Here is a 21,418-nt window from a genome sequence, read left to right on the forward strand (position 1 = left end):
GTAATAAGTGATATTTCAATATTTGAAGAATATCCTAAAGGAGAGTTTATGTATTCTGGGGCCTGGAAATGTGAACACTTTTGAAAACCCATTAAGGACCATCTTTCCAAATCCAGTCAAAAGCCAGTTTCTTCAAAATTCCGAGAAAGAGGCAGGGCAGAAAGAACAGAGAGAGAGCAAGGTGGGAAGACTTAAGGATCTTGGAAATGGGAAATCTTGCCCACCTGTGGGAAAACATTTTGGACTCAGGATTTTTTTTTTTTTTCAGTGTAGCAATTTATGCTTAAATACATCATCTGAGAAGCAATGAAAGTGTAACTTTTGTTTCCAATAAGAGATTTTTAAAATAAATGGCAAATTTAAATGTTCAGTTTTACATTAGACTATCAGAATGTCTTATGCAATAAAATAAATCTAAAAAATGCTTTAACAACCTTTAAATCTAAGGCATACAATTTGTTTCTGTGTAATACCAGATTTTGTCAAGAAATGTTTTAGACATGCTTAGAAGACTATTATAAGTCTGCTTTGGGAAAAACATGCTGTTTAATTTTATAAAATGTTGACATAGAGAACGTTACATTAGATTTTCTTAAAGTCAAATATTTATAAAGTTATTTTTTGTGCTATGATATTAATCCCCAGAAACTGAAAATATTTTAAATTCTTTATTTTCCTTTTTCAATTTTTCAGTAAAGAGACCACACAAATCAAGACCATTATGCTGAATTGGATGGACAATAATATAATTGAACATAAGCACACTTTTATTATGAAGTCCCCGAAAAATTAACAAAAAGTGCTTCAATTTCAAAACAATTTGTTCTCTAGAATGGGAAAATTCCTAGTAAACTATGAATGCTTAAAATGGCTTTGAAAAGTGTCACATGTAATGTTCAAGATTGGGTTAGGACTTCCCTGGTGGCGCAGTGGTGAAGAATCTTCCTGCCAATGGAGGGGACATGGGTTCAATCCCTGGTCCGGGAAGATCCCACATGCTGCACAGCAACTAAGCCCATGCGCCACAACTCCTGAGCCCATGCGCCTAGAAGCCTGTGTCCCTCAGCAAGAGAAGCCACCGCAATGAGAAGCCTGCGCACCGCAACGAAGAGTAGCCCCTGCTCGCCACAACTAGAGAAAGCCTGAGCGCAGCAACGAAGACCCAACGCAGCCAAAAATAAATAAATAAAATAAATAAATTTATTAAGAAAAAAAGATTGGGTTAGCTTGTCCCGTTACCTAAATGGCTATTTGTGTCAATTAGTTAACTTCTTGTTTTTAAATTAATCCTAATGATTTTGGTAGATAATTTCAATTTTTCCTTAAGTCATGGGGAAAACAATTAACTCATATCTCTCAGGCTATGACAGGCAAACATTTGCAGACAAATATCCTTTATTATTTAGCCAGAACATCTGTTTTATTTTATCTTCATATCAATTGTGTCTCCTTTACTGCCGACAAAGCAACAACATTGGTAAGAGTATTTTTAAAAAGTTTGGTTAACTGGATTTGGTTAACTGGATTAACCAAATTCAGAGGAACTACCCTTCTTCAGAGTATTAAGCATAAACGTTAGAGAGGTAGTTTCATCATGTTCTTCACATTTCCTTTTTTTTTTTTCACATTTCTTATTTTAAAACATTCGCATTTGAATAATCAGTAATCTCTCATGCCAGTTTAAACAAGAAAAAGTAGATATTCTTGACAAGAAACTAATTAAGTAAAGTTGTTTCTGAAAGTTCCTATCATTTAATTGAACATTTCACCTGAATGTTGCATGCATGGCTTGAGAGATGAATATACACATGGACAATGGCCAGACCATATTTGACAATAGAACTCAGACCCCTGACCTCTGCAGCAATTAATTCAGGAAGGCAAATCACAGCTTTGCAGCCATCAGCCTAGAGGTCTGGAATTGGTCAATGACTGCCAACTCTCTAGTAGTTGGCTCTGCTTCTAACTCAGCACCAATTAGAGAAAGTCAAACATGTTCCCCAAACCGATCACATAAGATGCCTGACCTCTCATTAGCCTCCTCATAACCCAAACCTCCACTCGAAGCTCACCTGGAGACCTCCACCCCACTCGGCTCTACCACTCCCCACCTGCCCACTCTCTGCCAAACGCAAGTGATGGTAGCTGCCTTCCTGGTTATAGCAAGCCCTGAATAAACAGCCTCTTCTTGTTCTCACTTGGGTGATCATTTATTTCTACAGGCTTCATAGAAATATATGCCTGTGTTAATTTGGAAAGTCCTTCTTTGCTAAAACACTCATCTGTAACAGCGTAGAAGCAGAGGGTCCCCTATGCAGAAGGCTTGGTGGCAGAAGTGGGGTCTGGGGAGATGAGTCCATGGTGTAAATAGTTAGCAGTTAAAGCTGATCTCACATATCTTTCCTCCTCTTACCCAGCCACATCTACTCATCACTGCTTTAGCCTTTAGAGTGCCCTTCTCACGTCTCCAATTTTTTCCCTGTAAGTATCCAAGTTAAGGTCTTGACTATCTCCTACATATTATTCAGTTTTAAAACTCCTCTTCACGCAGATCTTACCAAATAGTCTTTCTAAGTACTGCCTCCCTCCATACAATTCAGCCTTGTCAGTCAAAACTACCTAAAATACACTTTTATTAAAATGAAATGGAGTTTTTCCTTCACTACCTGAAAATGGCCAAAATCTTCAGCTTACTCCCCAAAGCCCTCCACAGTCAAGTATGAGATACTTCTGTTGACAAGAGCATACTTTTCTTAGCCAAGTGAGTTTATCTTTGAACACAGCAGGCTTTGCTCTTTCTTACCTTTCAGATTTCTTCTTGGAATCCTAAAATGTTCTCTCTGTTCCTCTTAATCTAACCAATAGAAGTTACCATTTAAGAAACAGTTCATTGTATAGGATATTTAAATCCTTCTCTTAAAATGCAAACTTGAAATGATATTTACAGCAAGTAGTGACTTAATTGGGTTAACTAATAGGTTTTAACCCATATGCCAACCCATATAAGCTGGTAATGGTAGACGGGAGTGCTGAGTTGAGAAAGATTCTGATATTCTAAATGGGCTCATCAGGTGACGTAAGAGAATACTTGACTGAATAAAAACTGGTAGCCTTTAATATGAATAGTAGTCTAGTGAAGACTGGTTAACATCGGCAGGAGGAGAGAGAGTGCTCACTAAATTACCAAATGTTTGCCTGGGTCTGGATAGTTTATTTGCAATTAAAGATGCATTTCTCTACAAATTTCTTCGATGATCTTTTAAAACGTTTTTAAATTAATTACTTATCTATTGACCTTTACCTAAGCTCTATATCCCCAATTAAGATAATTCTTTGAGAGCAGCTGTATTTTATCTCCTACAGCATTTCAGAGTTAGTGCCCATAACTATGAGATTTTATTTTATTTGTAAAAAAATATAATACAAAATTAGATGAGTAGGGTGATTTTGGTAAATACTTAAAAATATGTTAAAATGACGATATGGACCTTCAGTTACCAATTGTTTCAACTGGCTAAAAAATTTTCCACCTTCCTGAAAAGTGAGTAGTAAGAAGCTATTATTAGTTACCAGAAAGAATGGGAAAGAGTATATTGTATGTTAAGCAGAAATAGGGGATAAGTATTAATTTTTTTTTCTTTTTTGAAAATCAAATATATTTTCCCACAGAGCATAGACTAGAATTTTAACTTGTCAGTGAAGTTTTGTGACTAATTCAGAGTGAAAACTGACCTTACTAATGTGATCTCTGTGTTCTGCTGTCTGATCACCTTATTTCATAGATGCTTGAATAGTTGCATACTCTATTATCTTTGATATATATCCATAAGATCTGTCTAAATGATATTTTCAATTTACTCTAATTTGTATGATATCAGGAACAACTCTTGAGATTTTTTTTTTAAATTAACAAAATGGAAAGCATTAAAATAAATGAATTAAATTCCTGGCTCAAAATATCAAGGAAAAAAATATCAACCTAGTAGAGACAGTAAAAATAAACCAATAAATAAATACAAGTAAGAAAAGAAGTTACAGATCAACATCTCATAAAAACTAATGCAATAATACTAAAAAAGTATTAACAAACAGAAACCAATAACACATTAAAAAATAATACACCATGGTCAAGTCAGATTTATTATAAGAATATAAGAAGGTTGTTTTAATATTAAGAAATCCATTAATATCATAAAACATCTATCTATCATCTATCTGATCTATCTTTACCTATGTAATTTATCTGTCGTTTATCTCTCTCTTTATTTATCTACAAGTGTGAATGTACATACACATATTTCCTAGTTTTGTCCACTATGAGGGTCTAGAATCAATGACACTCCAGAAGCAATGACCACATTTAGCAACCATATCTTGGGTTCCAATAAAAAGAGTCAGGGGTCCTTGAAGAGATGGCTGATTCCAGGTTTAGGTAATAGAATAAACAATATATCATGGTGTCATAAAGTAAGAAAATGTTAAAAAAAAGTGATGGGGTCGTGTTGAAAGGTAACAGGATCCAACTCGAAGGAGCTCCCTATGAGCAGGTGTGAGATAAGCCATAAAATAGTTTTTGTAATATAGTTCATAACCCAGAAAATGAGACAAACATCCATGAGTTCATACTGATGTAAATAAATAATTGTATAAATAAATGTAGGAGAAACGGCAGATCTTCCTTAGAGTTGAATTCAATTAATAACTATAGCAAGAATAATAAAAAGAAAATCCCCATTTTACAAACACCATAGCACTAATAATTCAATCAAGAATTATCAACAGATTCTGAAATGAGTAGGCAAAAGTATGACAAGAAACAGATATTGTATAGACTTGAAGTAGCTCCCCACAAGGTACTTACTAATTGCAGAGTGAAAAATAATAATTTTGCAGTGGAAATACCTGGCAGACACCACTTTAATTAAGTGATCAAAATTCCAATCACAAGCCATAACACATATTATTATCACGTACATCCTGATATAATACACTGAGAAGGACTCCATATCAACTATGCGATTTCTTTGCCACAGATGCATAGTCTCAATTTACTCATGAGAAAACGTCAGACAAACCCAAATCAAGGGACATTTCCAAAACAACTAGCCAATACTCTTTAAAAGAGTCCTGGTCTTAAAAGACAAAGACAGATGGAGGATCCATCCTTGATGAGGGACACTAAGGATACGTGATAATTAAATGCAAGGTGGGATTCCGAATTTGATTCTGGACCAGACAGAAGATGATAGTGTGATAGGATGAACATTTGGATAAAGTTTGTAGTTTGGTTGATAGTATTGTATCAATGTTTATTTCTTTATCATTTAGTATAGTCATATATAAAGCTAGTGCTGGGGGAAGCTGGGGGAAGGCTATGGGAATTTCCTTTGCTATTTTTGTAACTTTTATGTAAGTCTAAAATTATTAGAAAATCAAAAGTTAAAGAAAAATCACCACAAGCAAGCTACAGGAAATAACATATATACATAACATCAGCTAGGCTATTTTACTCTCGATTTAAATGTATCCACAACCTTGTTTTCATATATTTCTTTTTGTTGATGAATTTTTTATATCTAAACTGTATTATTTGTGGCCTAACAACATTCCAGTCAGCTTTTCTTCCTCAGCAAGGAGCTAATGGATTTCTTATCATACATTTATATCCATCAATCGGTTCTAAGTAAAGAAATGTTAAACTTCTGTGATTTATTTCTTCTCTATTTTTGCACTATATAAGGAAGGAATTGGAATATATCTGTAGGCATCTCAACACTCAGAAAATGTTTGCTCTATATATACTCCATGTACTAGAATAAGAAAATATTAGAATAAAGTTCTGCTACTTTAATTTCCCAATTTTTTTTAAAAAAAAACCTTTGTTCTACCATATACAGATGTTCTTCCAAGCTTTTTTAGCATCTTTATTGGAGTATAATTGCTTTACAATGGTGTGGTAGTTTCTGCTGTATCATAAGGTGAATCAGCTATACGTGTATATATATCCCCTTATCTCCCCTCTCTTGTGTCTCCCTCACGCCCTCCCTATCCCACCACTGTAGGTGGTCACAAAGCACCAAGCTGATCTCCCTGTGCTATGTGGCTGCTTCCCACTAGCTATCTATTTTACGTTTGGCAGTGTATATATGTCCATGCCACTCTCTCACTTCGTCCCAGCTTACCCTTACCCCTCCCCATGTCCTCCACTCCGTTCCCTAGGTCTGTGTCTTTATACCTGTCCTGCCCGTAGGTTCCTCAGAACCACTTTTTAAAAATTTAGATTCCATATATATGTGTTAGCATATGGTATTTGTTTTTCTCTTTCTGACATATTTCGCTCTGTATGACAGATTCTAAGTCCATCCACATCATTACAAATAACTCAATTTTGTTTCTTTTTATGGCTGAGTAACACTACATTGTATATAGGTGCCACATTTTCTTTATCCATTCATCTGTCAATGGAAATGTAGGTTGCTTCCATGTCCTGGCTATTGTAAATAGTGCTGCAATGAACACTGTGGTACATGAATCTTTTTGAATTATGGTTTTCTCAGGGTATATGCCCAGTAGTGGGATTGCTGGGTCGTATGGTAGTTCTATTTTTAGTTTTTTAAGGAACCTCCATACTGTTCTCCATAGCGGCTGTATCAGTTTACATTCCCACCAACAGTGCAAGAGGGTTCCTTTTTCTCCACACCCACTCCAGCATTTATTGTTTGTAGATTTTTTGATGATGGCCATTCTGACTAGTATGAGGTGATACCTCATTGTAGTTTTGATTTGCATTTCCTTTCATGTGTTTGTTAGCAATCTGTATATCTCCTTTGGAGAAATGTCTATTTATGTCTTCTGCCCATTTTTGGATTGGGTTGTTTGTTTTTTTGATATTGAGCTGCATGAGCTGCTTGTATATTTTGGAGATTAATCCTTTGTCAGTTGCTTCATTTGCAAATATTTTCTCCCATTCTGAGGGTTGTCTTTTCGTCTTGTTTATGGTTTCCTTTGCTGTGCAAAAGCTTTTAAGTTTCATTAGGTCCCATCTGTTTATTTTTGTTTTTATTTCCATTTCTCTAGAAGGTGGGTCAAAAAGGATCTTGCTGTGATTTATGTCATAGAGTGTTCTTCCTATGTTTTCCTCTAAGAGTTTTATAGTGTCTGGCCTTACATTTAGGTCTTTAATCCATTTTGAGTTTATTTTTGTGTATGGTGTTAGGGAGTGTTCTAATTTCATTCTTTTACATGTAGCTGTCCAGTTTTCCCAGCACCACTTATTGAAGAGGCTGTCTTTTCTCCATTGTAAATTCTTGCCTCCTTTATCAAAGATAAGGTGACCATATGTGTGTGGGTTTATCTCTGGGCTTTCTATCCTGTTCCATTAATCTATATTTCTGTTTTTGTGCCAATACCATACTGTCTTGATTACTGTAGCTTTGTAGTATAGCCTGAAGTCAGGGAGCCTGTTTCCTCCAGCTCCGTTTTTCTTTCTCAAGATTGCTTTGGCTATTCCGGGTCTTTTGTGTTTCCATACAAATTGTGAAATTTTTTCGTCTAGTTCTGTGAAAAATGCCATTGGTAGTTTAATAGGGATTGCATTGAATTTGTAGATTGTTTTCGGTAGTATAGTCATCCTCACAATGTTGATTCTTGCAATCCAAGAACATGGTATAACTCTCCATCTGTTTGTATCCTCTTTAATTTCTTTCTTATAGTTTTCTGCATACAGGTCTTTTGTCTCCTTTGGTAGGTTTATTCCTAGGTATTTTATTCTTTTTGTTGCAATGGTAAATGGGATTGTCCTTAATTTCTCTTTCAGATATTTCATCATTAGTATATAGGAATGCAAGAGATATCTGTGCATTAATTACATATCCTGCTACTTTACCAAATTCATTGATTAGCTCTAGTAGTTTTCTAGTAGCATCTTTAGGATTCTCTATGTATAGTACCATGTCATCTGGAAACAATGACATCTTTACATTTTCTTTTCTGATTAGGATTCCTTTTATTTCTTTTTCTTCTCTGATTGCTGTGGCTAATACTGCCAAAACTATGTTTAATAGTGGTGAGATTGGGCAACTTTGTCTTGCTCCTAATCTTAGTGGAAATGGTTTCAGTTTTTCACCACTGAGAATGATGTTGGCTGTGGGTTTGTCATATATGGCCTTTATTATGTTGAGGTAAGTTCCCTCTATGCCTACTTTCTGGAGGGTTTTTATCATAAATGGGTGTTGAATTTTGTCAAAAGCTTTTTCTGCACCTATTGAGATGGTCATATGGTTTTTCTCCTTCAGTTTGTTAATATGGTTTATCACATTGATTGATTTGTGTATATTGAAGAATCCTTGCATTCCTGGGGTAAACCCCACTTGATCATGGTGTATGATCCTTTTAATGTGCTGTTGGATTCTGTTTGCCAGTATATTGTTGAGGATTTTTGCATCTATGCTCATCAGTGATATTGGCCTGTAGTTTTCATTTTTCTTGTCTGGTTTTGGTATCAGGGTGATGATGGCCTTGTAGAATGAGTTTGGGAGTGTTCCTCCTTCTGCTATATTTTGGAAGAGTTTGAGAAGGATGGGTGTTGTTAGCTCTTCTCTAAATGTTTGATAGAATTCGCCTGTGAAGCCATCTGGTCCTGGGCTTTTGTTTGTTGGAAGAGTTTTAATCACAGTTTCAATTTCAGTGTTTGTGATTGGTCTGTTTATATTTTCTATTTCTTCCTGGTTCAGTCTCGGAAGTTTGTGCTTTTCTAAGAATTTGCCCATTTTTTCAAGGTTGTCCATTTTATTGGCATATAGTTGCTTGTAGTAATCTCTCATGATCCTTTGTATTTCTGCAGTGTCAGTTGTCACTTCTCCTTTTTCATTTCTAATTATGTAGATTTGAGTCTTTTCCCTTTTTTCTTGATGAGTCTGGTTAATGGTTTATCAATTTTGTTTATCTTCTCAAAGAACCAGCTTTTAGTTTTATTGATCTTTGCTATTGTTTCCTTCATTTCTTTTTCATTTATTTCTGATCTGATATTTATTTCTTTCCTTCTGCTAACTTTGGGGTTTTTTTTTGTTCTTCTTTCTCTAATTGCTCTAGGTGTTAGGTTAGGTTGTTTATTTGAGATGTTTCTTGTTTCTTGAGGTAGGATTGTATTGCTATAAACTTCTCTCTTAGAACTGCTTTTGCTGCATCCCATAGGTTTTGGGTTGTTGTGTTTCCATTGTCATTTGTTTCCAGGTATTATTGGATTTCCTCTTGATTTCTTCAGCGATCTCTTGGTTACTTAGTAGTGCATTGTTTAGCCTCCAGGAGTTTGTAATTTTTACAAATTTTTTTTTGTAATTGATATCTGGTCTCATAGTGTTGTGGTCAGAAAGGATACTTGATACAATTTCAATTTTCTTAAATTTACCAAGGCTTGATTTGTGACCCAAGATATGATCTATCCTGGAGAATGTTCCATGAGCACTTGAGAAGAAAGTGTATTCTGTTGTTTTTGGATGGAATGTCCTATAAATATCAATTAAGTCCATCTTGTTTAATGTATCATTTAAAGCTTGTGTTTCCTTATTTTTTTTCATTTTGGATGATCTGCCCATTGGTGAAAGTGGGGTGTTAAAGTCCCCTACTATGACTGTGTTACTGTCGATTTCCCCTTTTATGGCTGTTAGTGTTTGCCTTATGTATTGAGGTGCTCCTATGTTAGATGCATAAATATTTACAATTGTTTTATCTTCTTCTTGGATTGATCCCTTGATCACTATGTAGTGTCATTCTTTGTCTGTTGTAATAGTCTTTATTTAAAGTGTATTTTGTCTAATATGAGGATTGCTACTCCAGCTTTCTTTTGATTTCCTTTTGCATGGAATATCCTTTTCCATCCCCTCACTTTCAGTCTGTGTGTGTCCCTAAGTCTGAAGTGGGTCTTTTTAGACAGCATATATACAGGTTTTGTTTTTGCATCCATTCATGCAGTCTATGTCTTTTGGTTGGAGCATTTAATCCATTTACATTCAAGGTAACTATTGATATGTATGTTCCTATTACCATTTTCTAAATTGTTTTGGGTTTGTTATTGTAAGTGTTTTCCTTCTCTTGTGTTTCCTGCCTAGAGAAGTTCCTTTAGCATTTGTTGTAAAGCTGGTTTGGTATTGCTGAATTCTCTTAGCTTTTGCTTGTCTGTAAAGGTTTTAATTTCTCCATCAAATCTGAATGAGATCCTTGCTGGGTAGAGTAATCTTGGATGTAGGTTTTCCCGTTTCATCACTTTAAATATGTCCTGCCACTCCCTTCTGACTTGCAGACTTTCTGCTGTAAGATCAGCTGTTAACCTTATGGGGATTCCCTTGTATGTTATTTGTTGTTTTTTCCTTGCTGCTTTTAATATTTTTTCTTTGTATTTAATTTTTGATAGTTTGATTAATATGTGTCTTGGCATGTTTCTCCTTGGATTTATCCTGTCTGGGACTCTCTGAGCTTCCTGAATTTGATTGACTATTTCCTTTTCCAGATTAGGGTAGTTTTCAACTATAATCTCTTCAAATATTTTCTCAGTCCCTTTTTTTTCTCTTCTTCTTCTGGGACCCTCATAATTCAAATGTTGGTGCATTTAATGTTGTCCCAGAGGTCTGAGACTGTCCTCAATTCTTTTCATTCTTTTTTCTTTATTTGCTCTGCGGTACTTATTTCCACTATTTTATCTTCCAGGTCAGTTATCCATTCTTCTGCCTCAGTTATTGTGCTATTGATTCCTTCTAGAGACTTTTTACTTTCATTTATTGTGCTGTTCATCATTGTTTGTTCGATCTTTCGTTCTTATAGGTCCTTGTTAAACGTTTCTTGTATTTTCTCCATTCTATTTCCAAGATTTTGGATCATCTTTAGTACCATTACTCTGAATACTTTTTCAGGTAGACTACCTATTTCCTCTTCATTTGTTTGGTCTGGTGGGCTTTTACCTTGCTCCTTCATCTGCTGTGTGTTTCTCTGTCTTATTTTGCTTAGCTTACTGTGTTTGGGGTCTCCTTTTTGCAGGCTGTGGGTTCATAGTTCCCGTTGTTTTTGGTGTCTGCCCCCAGTGGCTAAGGATGGTTCAGTGGGTTGTGTAGACTTCCTGGTGGAGGGGACTGGTGCCTGTATTCTGGCAGATGAGACTGGATCTTGTCTTTCTTGTGGGCAGGACCGCGTCCAGTGGTGTGTTTTGGGGTGTCTGTGACCTTATTATGACTTTAGGCAGTCTCTCTGCTAATGGGTGGGGTTGTGCTCCTGTCTTGCTAGTTGTTTGGTAGGGGTGTCCAGCCCTCTAGCTTGCTGTTGGTTGAGTGGAGCTGGGTCTTAGCGTTGACATGGAGATCTCTGGGAGAGCTCTCGCTGATTGATATTATGAGGGGCCCGGAGGTCTCCGGTGGAGCAATGTCCTGAACTCGGCTCTCCCACCTCAGAGGCTCAGTTCTGACAACTGGCCAGAGCACCAAGACCCTGTAAGCCACATGGCTAAGAAGAAAAGGGAGAAAATAAATAAATAAATTAATTAATTAATTAATTTAAAAAAGTAAAGTTATTAAAATAAAAAAATATTTTTAAAATAAAGAAATTAAAAACTAAGAAAAAAAAAGAGAACAACCAAACCAATAAACAAATCCACCAATAATAACAAGTGCTAAAAATTATACTAAAAAGAAATGGACAGACAGAACTCTGGGATAAATGGTAAAAGCAAACCTATACAGACAAAGTCACACAAGGAAGGATACACATACACACTCACAAAAGGAGAAAAAAGAAAAAAAAATATGTTTATAAAAAAAAAGAAGAGAGTAACCAAATCAATAAACAAATCTACCAATGATAATAAGCTCTAAATACTAAGCTAAGATAACCATAAAACCAAAAATTAATTAGATGCAGGAAGCAAACCCCAAGTCTACAGTTGCTCCCAAAGTCCACCTCCTGAATTTGGGATGACTCGTTGTCTATTCAGGTATTCTACAGATGCAGGGCTCATCAAGTTGATTGTGGAGATTTAATCCGCTGCTCTTGAGGCTGCTGGGAGAGATTTCCCTTTCTCTTCTTTGTTCGTACAGCTCCCTGGGTTCAGCTTTGGATTTGGACCTGCCTCTGCGTGTAGGTCGCCTGAGGGCGTCTGTTCCCCGCCCAGACAGGACGGGGTTAAAGGAGCAGCTGCTTTGGGGGCTCTGGCTCATTCAGGCCGGGGGGGGGGGGGGTGCCGGGGGGGGAGGGAGTGGTACGGAGGAGGCGGGGCGAGCCTGCGGCGTCAGAGGCGTCATGACGTTGCAGCAGCCCGAGGCGCGCCGTGCGTTCTCCCGGGGAAGTTGTCCCCGGATCACGGGAGCCTGGCCGTGGCGGGCTGCACCGGCTCCCGGGAGGGGCGGTGTGGACGGTGACCTGTGCTTGCACACAGGCTTCTTGGTGACGGCAGCAGCAGCCTTAGAGTCTCACGCCAGTCTCTGGGGTCCGCGCTGATCGCCGCGGCTCGCGCCCATCTCTGGAGCTCGTTTAGGCGGCGCTCTGAATCCCCTCTCCTCGCGCACCAGGAAACAAAGAGGGAAGAAAAAGTCTCTTGCCTCTTCGGCAGCTGCAGACTTTTCCCGGACTCCCTCCCAGCTAGCCGTGGCGCACTAGCCCCTTCAGGCTGTGTTCACGCCGCCAACCCCAGTCCTCTCCCTGCGATCCGACCACAGCCCGAGCCTCAGCTCCCAGCCCCGCCCGCCCCGGCGGGTGAGCAGACAAGCCTCTCGGGCTGGTGAGTGCTGCTCGGCGCCGAGCCTCCGTGCGGGAATCTCTCCGCTTTGCCCTCCGCACCCCTGTGGCTGCGCTCTCCTCCGTGGCTCCGAAGCTCCCCCCTCCGCCACCCGCAGTCTCCGCCCGCGAAGGGGCTTCCTAGCGTGTGGACACCTTTCCACCTTCACAGCTCCCTCCCCGAGGGGCAGGTCCCTTCCCTATTCTTTTGTTCCTGTTTTTTCTTTTTACTTCTGCCCTACCCAGGTACATGGGGAGTTCCTTGCCTTTTGGGAATCTCTTGCCTTTTGGGAAGTCTGAGGTCTTCTGCCAGCATTCAGTAGGTGTTCTGCAGGAGTTGTTCCACATGTAGATGTATTTTTGATGCATTTGTGGGGCTGAGGTGATCTCCACGTCTTACTCCTCTGCCATCTTGAAGGCCCTCCCTCCTCCAAGCTTCTTATCACAAATTGATTACTAAAATCTAACACATCAGGTTTGCAGAATTCTACTTGAAAAAGCTCAGATTAGAAGTAATACTGAAATGCATTGTTAAGTACTCTATTCACATAACTATTTGTCCATCTGTATACTTATTATACATGCATCTTTCATTGATACACACTAATTCAGCAAATATATATAATGGGTGAATGTCCTTAAATACTGAGTTTCCAATTTGTGAATAAAGAGAGAGATTCAGTAATCCTCTATGCAAATGACTGAGATGTGAAAAAGCAGGAAAAAAATGATCCAGGACTTCCTTGGATCCTTTCAAAGATCATGTTTAATTAAAAGATAATTTCTTTTTCTCAAATTAGAGAAAATAGAAATGAAAAAATGAGGAAGAGGATGAGGCATAATTTTTAAAATCCAATCTATTTTTCCACAAATATTTAAGTGCCTACCAGGCGTTAAATATTGTATAAGCAATTGCCTTCCTTTTCTAGCAACTTATAATGTAGGTGGCGAATAACATGTCCTAATGATAATAATACTAGTGACATTATTAACTAGAGTAGCTACTACGACTACTAGTACTACAACTGCTGTTTGTAGAATATAATGTTCATTGACATGTACACAAAAACTCTAATTTTCACAATAACCCTATATATTAGGTATTATTATTGCTACTGTGCTGCTCAAATGCCTGAGAATATCAGGATTTGGGCATTCATCTTACTTGTGGGTTTTTCTACAGAGGTTAGCCAGAGGATTAATGCCATTATTTTTTTCCTCTGAAAAACAGACAATGAATTTAGAGTATTTTCAAGACTTTATGTGACAGAAGTAAAGATGATAATATTCACCCTGTTGTGATGTTGGGAGGACCAACTCAGATGCATATTAAGGTAGTTGTCACGTGACGGTCACTCATTAAATGTCAGTGCCCTTCTTTCTCCCTCCTTCCCTACCTGCAGGTAATGCCCACATGTGTGGTCAGGTTCTTGGGCAACATTCTTGTTATTGTAAGCCTTGGATGCTATGTTATTATCTTGGCCCCAACAGCTATTACTGTCACACTCGGGCAGGCAAAGCTGATGGGAAATTTGTCACATGCATCTTCCAGTGTTCCAAATGCATACCCTAAAATGAGAATTAAGGAAAAATGGAATCAAACTGCCCTATATCTTGCTTTGGGCATAGAAGAGACATTTCAGACTAAAAGGACCAGGTGGGAATTTCAAAATCACACCATATTATCTGTGGCTTATATAAGAGTTTGGTCATGCTTCACAGATCATCCCCAGAGATTTCTGAATTCCTGAATATTATAGAAATATTTTCTACCCTTAAACTTCCTACACAGATCACAAACAAAAAAAGTTCCAAACTATCTTTAAACTATTCTTCCCCAATCTTTCCACCTTATAAGAAGGGTATTTCCAAGGAATTTATTTTCAAGCTTCATAATGTAGTTTGTACATTATATGAAATATCATATCATTCTCACTATGCCTGGAGAAATGCCACTACTTATTAGGTGAATGAAATACCATGGTTATTAGATAAAACAGGGCATAATGGCATGCCTTTAAAGGCTTTGCCTTTTGCCTTGAATAAATATGAGCAGAAAGTCAAAACTCCACAGAGGCACTTTAAGCGAATTTTATCTTTAGGTTGAAATGAATCGTTGACAAAACCTCTGTTTTACTGTATCTACTCAGAGTTGCATCCCAGGCTCGTCGTAATCTGCCTTCCGCATACCTCACCGCTGACACGCTGGCTCAGGGTGTCACGTGTCTTGCCTGACTGCACGATCCAAGATGAGAAAAGATTTCAAACCCTTGAACTTCCAAATGCTGGCATTGAATAATTTAACACTTTTTTTTTTTGATGTTTTATGTATCGTGTTTAATAATCTAGAACAGGTCATCAGGCATTTTGTTCATTCATTCATAATTGAAATCTCAAGGTTAATCACCATGTGAGTGCTTTTCCATATGATTGGCAGGGACGACAGTAATGGACCAAATCAGAGTTTGCAGCAGTGAGCTGCTTCTTAGTGGCTGGAAATGCTTTATCCTCTTAGCAGATTGTCTCGCAATCCAGTCCTGGCCCCTCCCAGTAGCCCCAGGGTGGCCAGATACGACTCTTGTCTGATTGGCAAGACTAGTGGGGGATGAGACAGATCACTACTCCGACACATAGACAGTCACAGGGTTAACACTGCACGTGGGGCTTCAGGGAGCATGACATCTGTGAGGCAAGAAAGACTCATTGAGAGGAAATGATATGGACATTTTTGGAGTCAGTACAGGGTGCTGGTCAGTGCGGTTTGGGTTATTTATTCTACCACATGATTTAATTCTCATAACGACCCTGAGATAAGACCCAGAGAACCTGAGTAACTTGCCCAGGCTACAGAGCTGGTAAATAATTTATCTCATTGTGGATCCCAGCTTCTCACTGCAGCTTGCAAATGTAATTCACTCATTTGTCAACAGTTTGTTGCGTGTCTATTACATGCTAGGGACTGTTTAAGGCGCATGAAATACATAAGCAAATCAGACAGAACTCCTGGCCCTCATGGAATTCAAAAGGGGCATGATAAAAAAAAATTAATACATTTTTATGTGTTTATGTGACAAAGGAGAGTAACAGAGAAAGAGTATGCCAAGGATGAGTGACGGTGCCCAGTTGCAGTTTTAAACAGTGGTCAGAGTAGGAGTCGTTGAGAATGTAGCGCAAAGTTGAACTTTCAGGGGATGCCCGGGATATGGACGATGCTTTCACAGAAAAGTGACAGATGAGCTAGGTCTTAAATAATAAACAGGAATTTGTTAAGAGGAAAGAGGGAATGGCAACCCTGAGGAGATTCAAAGCAGGGAGGTTAAAAAATCATAAAACACTTGTGTTTGTGTTGTATGTATGTGCCTGTATGAGACAAAGAGACAGAGCCAGAGACAGAGAACATCTTGGATTCTTTACCTCCTTCCCAAAGCAAATCAAAATAGTTTAGAGTACTGTCCTTTTAAAATATTCAGCACCGATTTCTTCTCCATGAGCATAGATCATTTGGAGGTGACAGTATTTTAACTGATGTGATGGCATTGGAATTGTACTGGGAAAGGCTTAACTACCCACTCTCCAGAAAGAAAATGTTTTCATTTGTATGTCATTAATTTCCACAGTGTAAATACTCTAATCATAGCCAGTTTGAAGCTACCAACACAAAATCACTAAATGAGGTCTTGGGAAGAGATGTGCATTAGTACGGTGTCATGTAGTATTTCTACCCTGCAGATATAAAACATGCAAATAATTTTTAATAATTACTGTGTTTAGCAACTGATTTACAGAAATCTTAGAAACAGAACAAAAATTGGCTCTCATGAGCTGGTATGAGCTAGTTCCACCCTACCACTGGGTGGCTTAGAAATGAAGGGAATTCTGTGTTTTTCTCTAAGTCATATCTTAAATATTTTTGTTCTGAATAAATTCCCCAGTTCAGGGGAACATAGCATTCAGAGTACTTTTTCTTTTGGTGACAAGATACTTTTCCTTAAAGCGTCAGAGCCTAGGGGCTGGTTAAGACCATTGCCAGCTTCGACGTAGCCCCACGTGTTTTTTCGCCTGTGCTTTTGGTGTCATATCCAACAAAATCATTGCCGAGACCAGCGTCAAGGAGCTTCTTCCCTGTGTTTTCTCCTAGGAATTTTATGGTATCAGGTTTTATGTTTTAGTCATTAATCCATTGTGAGTTAATTTTTGTGTGTGGTGTAAGATAGGGGTCCAATTTCATTTTCTGCATATGGTTATCCAATTTTTCTAACATCATTTGTTGAAGAGACTGTCCTTTCCCTATTGAGTGTTCTTGGCAATATTAGTTGACCTTGTATGCTGGGTTTTATTCCTGGGCTCTCTTTTCTGTTCCATTGAAGGCATTTGCCAGCTGAATGGCTGCACCTGCTTATAGGCTGCCCATAATCCCACACCAAGGGCAAGCATGATGCCAGCAGGTTAAGGGAGATATATTTTGAAACTTTCTTTTGAGCTACTGACACTTTTATGTTGTAGCTTTGAAGGTAGAAAAAAGACCGCTGTGGAGACTGCAACTTTTAATCTTCTGGAATATAAATATGCCACTGACGCAGTGAAAAATGTTGATTTTCCTCGTGCTTTTTTCTATGTTTGAACATCTCCCCCAGTATGAGCCACTGCCCAGAATATCTTTTTATCTTAAAGATCTTAAGCTCTTTAATAATGGTACAAGGAGGGTCTCATGATAGATTCATTTTTTCACCCAGTAACAAATACATGTTATCATTAACTATAATGTGGAGACAAGTGAAAGAAAAAATGATGCTTCATTGCTTATTTCATCATAAAAGGAAGGACTCCCAAAGTATCGCTTTTGTCTGCTGAGTTACCTGAAACACCTAAAGAGCAACAATTAATGAGAGACTTATTGTCACATGAGCTAATGGTTTTAAAGATTCTTGTTCTGGTTTTGTTTTGATGTTGTTACCCTCCCTGTTATGTGTAGCATTACAGGACATTTTTTCATTTCCTAAAATGTGGAAAGAAACAGGTTGCAAAGTTCTTTTTCTGAAGTATCTTACTAGAAAAAATATTGCTTATGCACGATCAACCAATAACCTCCTTCTCCTGCTTAACAACTGAGTGTAGGTGACAGAATGCATATTTATTGCTCACCAATCCCTGTTATTTCAAGGATTTAATTTTTAATATTCAAAACAAATTTGTACAGAAGGTACAGTCTGTGAAAGAAGAGACTTAACTGATTTTGTTCTCAATTGTAGAAGCTCAATAAATATTTGTTGAATAAGTGACTCAAGCCCAAATTTACCACTGAGGAAAGGTGCCCAGGGGAGTTTGTTACCTTGGTCAACACTGGCCAGTTAAGAAGTGGTAGAGCCTGATTGAAATCTAGCATGTTCTGGTTTCAAAGTTCTTTCTTTTCCCAAAGTACTGTGATCCCCCAAGGTGTCCACCCGGGAGAAGAGTGGTGATTAGAGCACTGAATTTAGGATCTGATGTCCACAGCCTTGGGCTCAGTTCCTGGTCCATAGATGAGACGCTCAGTGACCTCAACTTCTCTTGTCTCCTTTTCTGCAAATGTCATGTTTGTCCTGCAAAAGTTGTAAGGCATTTAAACACATCATGACATTTAAATATAATATTTAATTGAGATATTATTTTTCCGCACACGCTGCAGAAATGCCCTTGTTCTTTTCCTTTCCTGCATGTAACTAGTAAAGCAGCCACGTTGACAGACTTGTACACGAAATCTGGTGTGTATTTTGGCATTCTTCCTGTCAGTTATACATGCCAAAACTTGTTTTGACCAGTTGCATTACATGGACACCAAAGGGTCTCATCATTGGTTTTGCTCCCAGGTCATCACCAAAAACAGTGTTTCTGAAGTGTGATCTGTTTTGTGTTTTTATTTATTTATTTATTTATTTTTGGCTGCGTTGGGTCTTCGTTGCTGCGCATGGGCTTTCTCGAGTTGTGGCGAGCGGGGGCTACTCTTTGTTGCGGTGCGTGGGCTTCTCATTGCTGTGGCTTCTCTTGTTGCAGAGCACAGGCTCTAGGCGTGCGGGCTTCAGTAGTTGTGGCACACGGGCTCAGTAGTTGTGGCTCGTGAGCTCTAGAGTACAGGCTCAGTAGTTGTGGCGCACAGGCTTAGTTACTCCGTGGCATGTGGGATCTTCCCGGGCCAGGGCTCGAACCTGTGTCCCCTGCATTGGCAGGCGGATTCTTAACCACTGCGCCATCAGGGAAATCCCTGAAGTGTGATCTGTAGAAGAGCTGCCGCAGAAGCATTCAGGGGGCATGTTAAGATGGACCCCTAAGGTCTGTATCCAAGAGAACCTTCTGTATGGTAGATTGTGTGTTTCTCAACTTTCCCCAATGAATTTTATGTACGATAAAGTTTGAGACCTACTGCACTGCACACTATGTACAGTATCACAATAAAATCCAGTGAGTTGAACATACTCTTTTGAAAGCAATGAGTAGAGAGACTCTCACTGATGGTTATCTCACTTCCTTTGGTAAATTAGTTTTTGGAATTGAAGCACTGGAAAAAGTACACTGCTTCATTGAAGCTGTGTGCAGCTTTCAATCATCCAATGAGGAACCTGAAGGCTTAGACTCAGGCCAGCTCAGCTACTTCCGCCTGTGTGAGCTGCACGGGCTCTTCCACCCTGTGCCTCTGTCTCAGCATCCTCAGGGGACCTGAGGCAAGGAGACAACTCCTCGTGGGGTTTGTAAGTTTGCATGGTGTAAAAAGGTTTTTCACAAGTCTGATGTCTTGTCCACAGCAAACATCTGGTCCCCCTTCCCTGGCTTCTGATGCAGAGAAGTAAGAGGCACCCTCATCCCTCCTCCTGGTAACCAGGAGCCTGAGACCTTGGGTCTAGGCAGGAACCAGGATGCCCTCAGCCAGAGGCCACCATGCAGGGTCTCAAGGCAACGTTTCCTGAAAGAGTGGACTTAAATGCCAGGTCCTCTCTCCAAATGCACAGAGATGGGGAAAGGGACCAGGAAGGTGGAGGTGGGATGGGGATGCAGGGATGAAGCTGACATGAGCCAAGAGTAACTGGAGCGTGGACCACAGGACGAGGAGGGCTTCTGTTGGGATCAGATTGGGATGTGTGAAGCTGGGTGTAAAAGAGATTTTCAATTTCTAGACTATGCAGTTAAAGGTTATTAAGTTACTGTAATGTAGAAGATAATATAATCACTTTGCTGCATATCCTTCAAAGTCTCTGTAATCCACATATTTGTTAATATTCAGATAAAGTAATAAAATGTGAGATTCACCCCAACATGCAGTGTCATAGCCAATCTTTTGCTTTAAATTATAGTTTGAATGTGTTTCCATACCAGTACTTTTTCCTCAATAACCTATGTACAAATGACTTCAGATTAAGTGATTTCAGATAATTTTTTTGAGTCAAAACAAACTCTACTTTGAGAACAGTCGGGTTATTTTCATTTTATTTTTGCTATCGTAATAGGTATGTGAAGAATATTATCTAAATCTTTGCATATATTCCTGAATATTTATTTGGTAGAAATTCATTAGAAATGTAATCAGTGTCAAACTATGCTTAAAGATTTTTGATACTTCCAAATGACTTTCCCCAAACACATTTCACTAGTTTTACAATTTATTACCAGTACAAGTAACTGCTGGCTGTGTGGTCAGAGAACCAGCATCACCTGGGAGTCTCACCTCCCACCCCAGACCTCCTGATTTAGAGTCTGCATTTCAGCGAGATCTGCACGACTGTGAATCTGGGAAACCATTGCATTACACTGTAGCTTCAGCCACATGAAGACATTTTCCTTTTTGCTGGAGGGGGAAAACAAACAGGACATAGAGATGTTAAAAGTTTGACTTGAGGCTGAAGAAGTGGGATGCTGAAATTACTCACTGGTGTTAGTTGTGTCACCTGTCTGGAAATATAAGGAAGCAGAGCTGAGGTAAGCGGATGAGGGGGTGTGGAGAGGGGGTGGCCACACCTGCACCTCCTCTACTTCCAGCACGGCACCGCTTGGTTCTGAAGTCCAAGAGCAGCCGTGACTCAGATGGGCAGGTCTGGAGGAGGGAAGTGGAAGCAGGCTAGCCTCTCTCCTGCTGCTTCTCTTCTAGGGTTTTGTCAATGGCCGTGGGCGGTTCCACCAATGATATCATCATCACCATGGAATCAAGCTAGTAATCTCTACCAAATAGACATTGTTCACCCAAGAATCACATGTGCATATACATGAGTATGACAGCATATACGTTTCTACATGAGAAGCATGACCATTTGCACGGCTATATCATCACATGTTTGGCAACTTCCACTTAATTCATAAATATACATTTTTGGTTGACTACCTTTGGAGATAATATGATATTATAGATCAATGTCCAACTCAGAAGTGCTGAGGATGACCTGGGATCTGATTAAAATGCAGACTCTGATTCACTTGTTCCAGAGTGAGGCCTGAGATTCTGCATTTCATGTTGCTATGGGTGTAAATCTTAAGATCACACCTCGAATAAGGCCCAGGAGATGTATTAAATCTAAATCTGATCTTTTCTAAATTTACTAATGTTCTAGAGGAAATATTTGTTTTCATCAGTCCTAGTTTAAATAACACTTTTCCTCTGGCTAATCTTCTTCGTTTCTTTTCTTTGTTTAAAATTTAATTTTTA

Source organism: Eschrichtius robustus, chromosome 15 (genome assembly GCF_028021215.1).
Source record: "Eschrichtius robustus isolate mEscRob2 chromosome 15, mEscRob2.pri, whole genome shotgun sequence".
In the NCBI taxonomy this organism is placed as follows: domain Eukaryota; kingdom Metazoa; phylum Chordata; class Mammalia; order Artiodactyla; family Eschrichtiidae; genus Eschrichtius; species Eschrichtius robustus.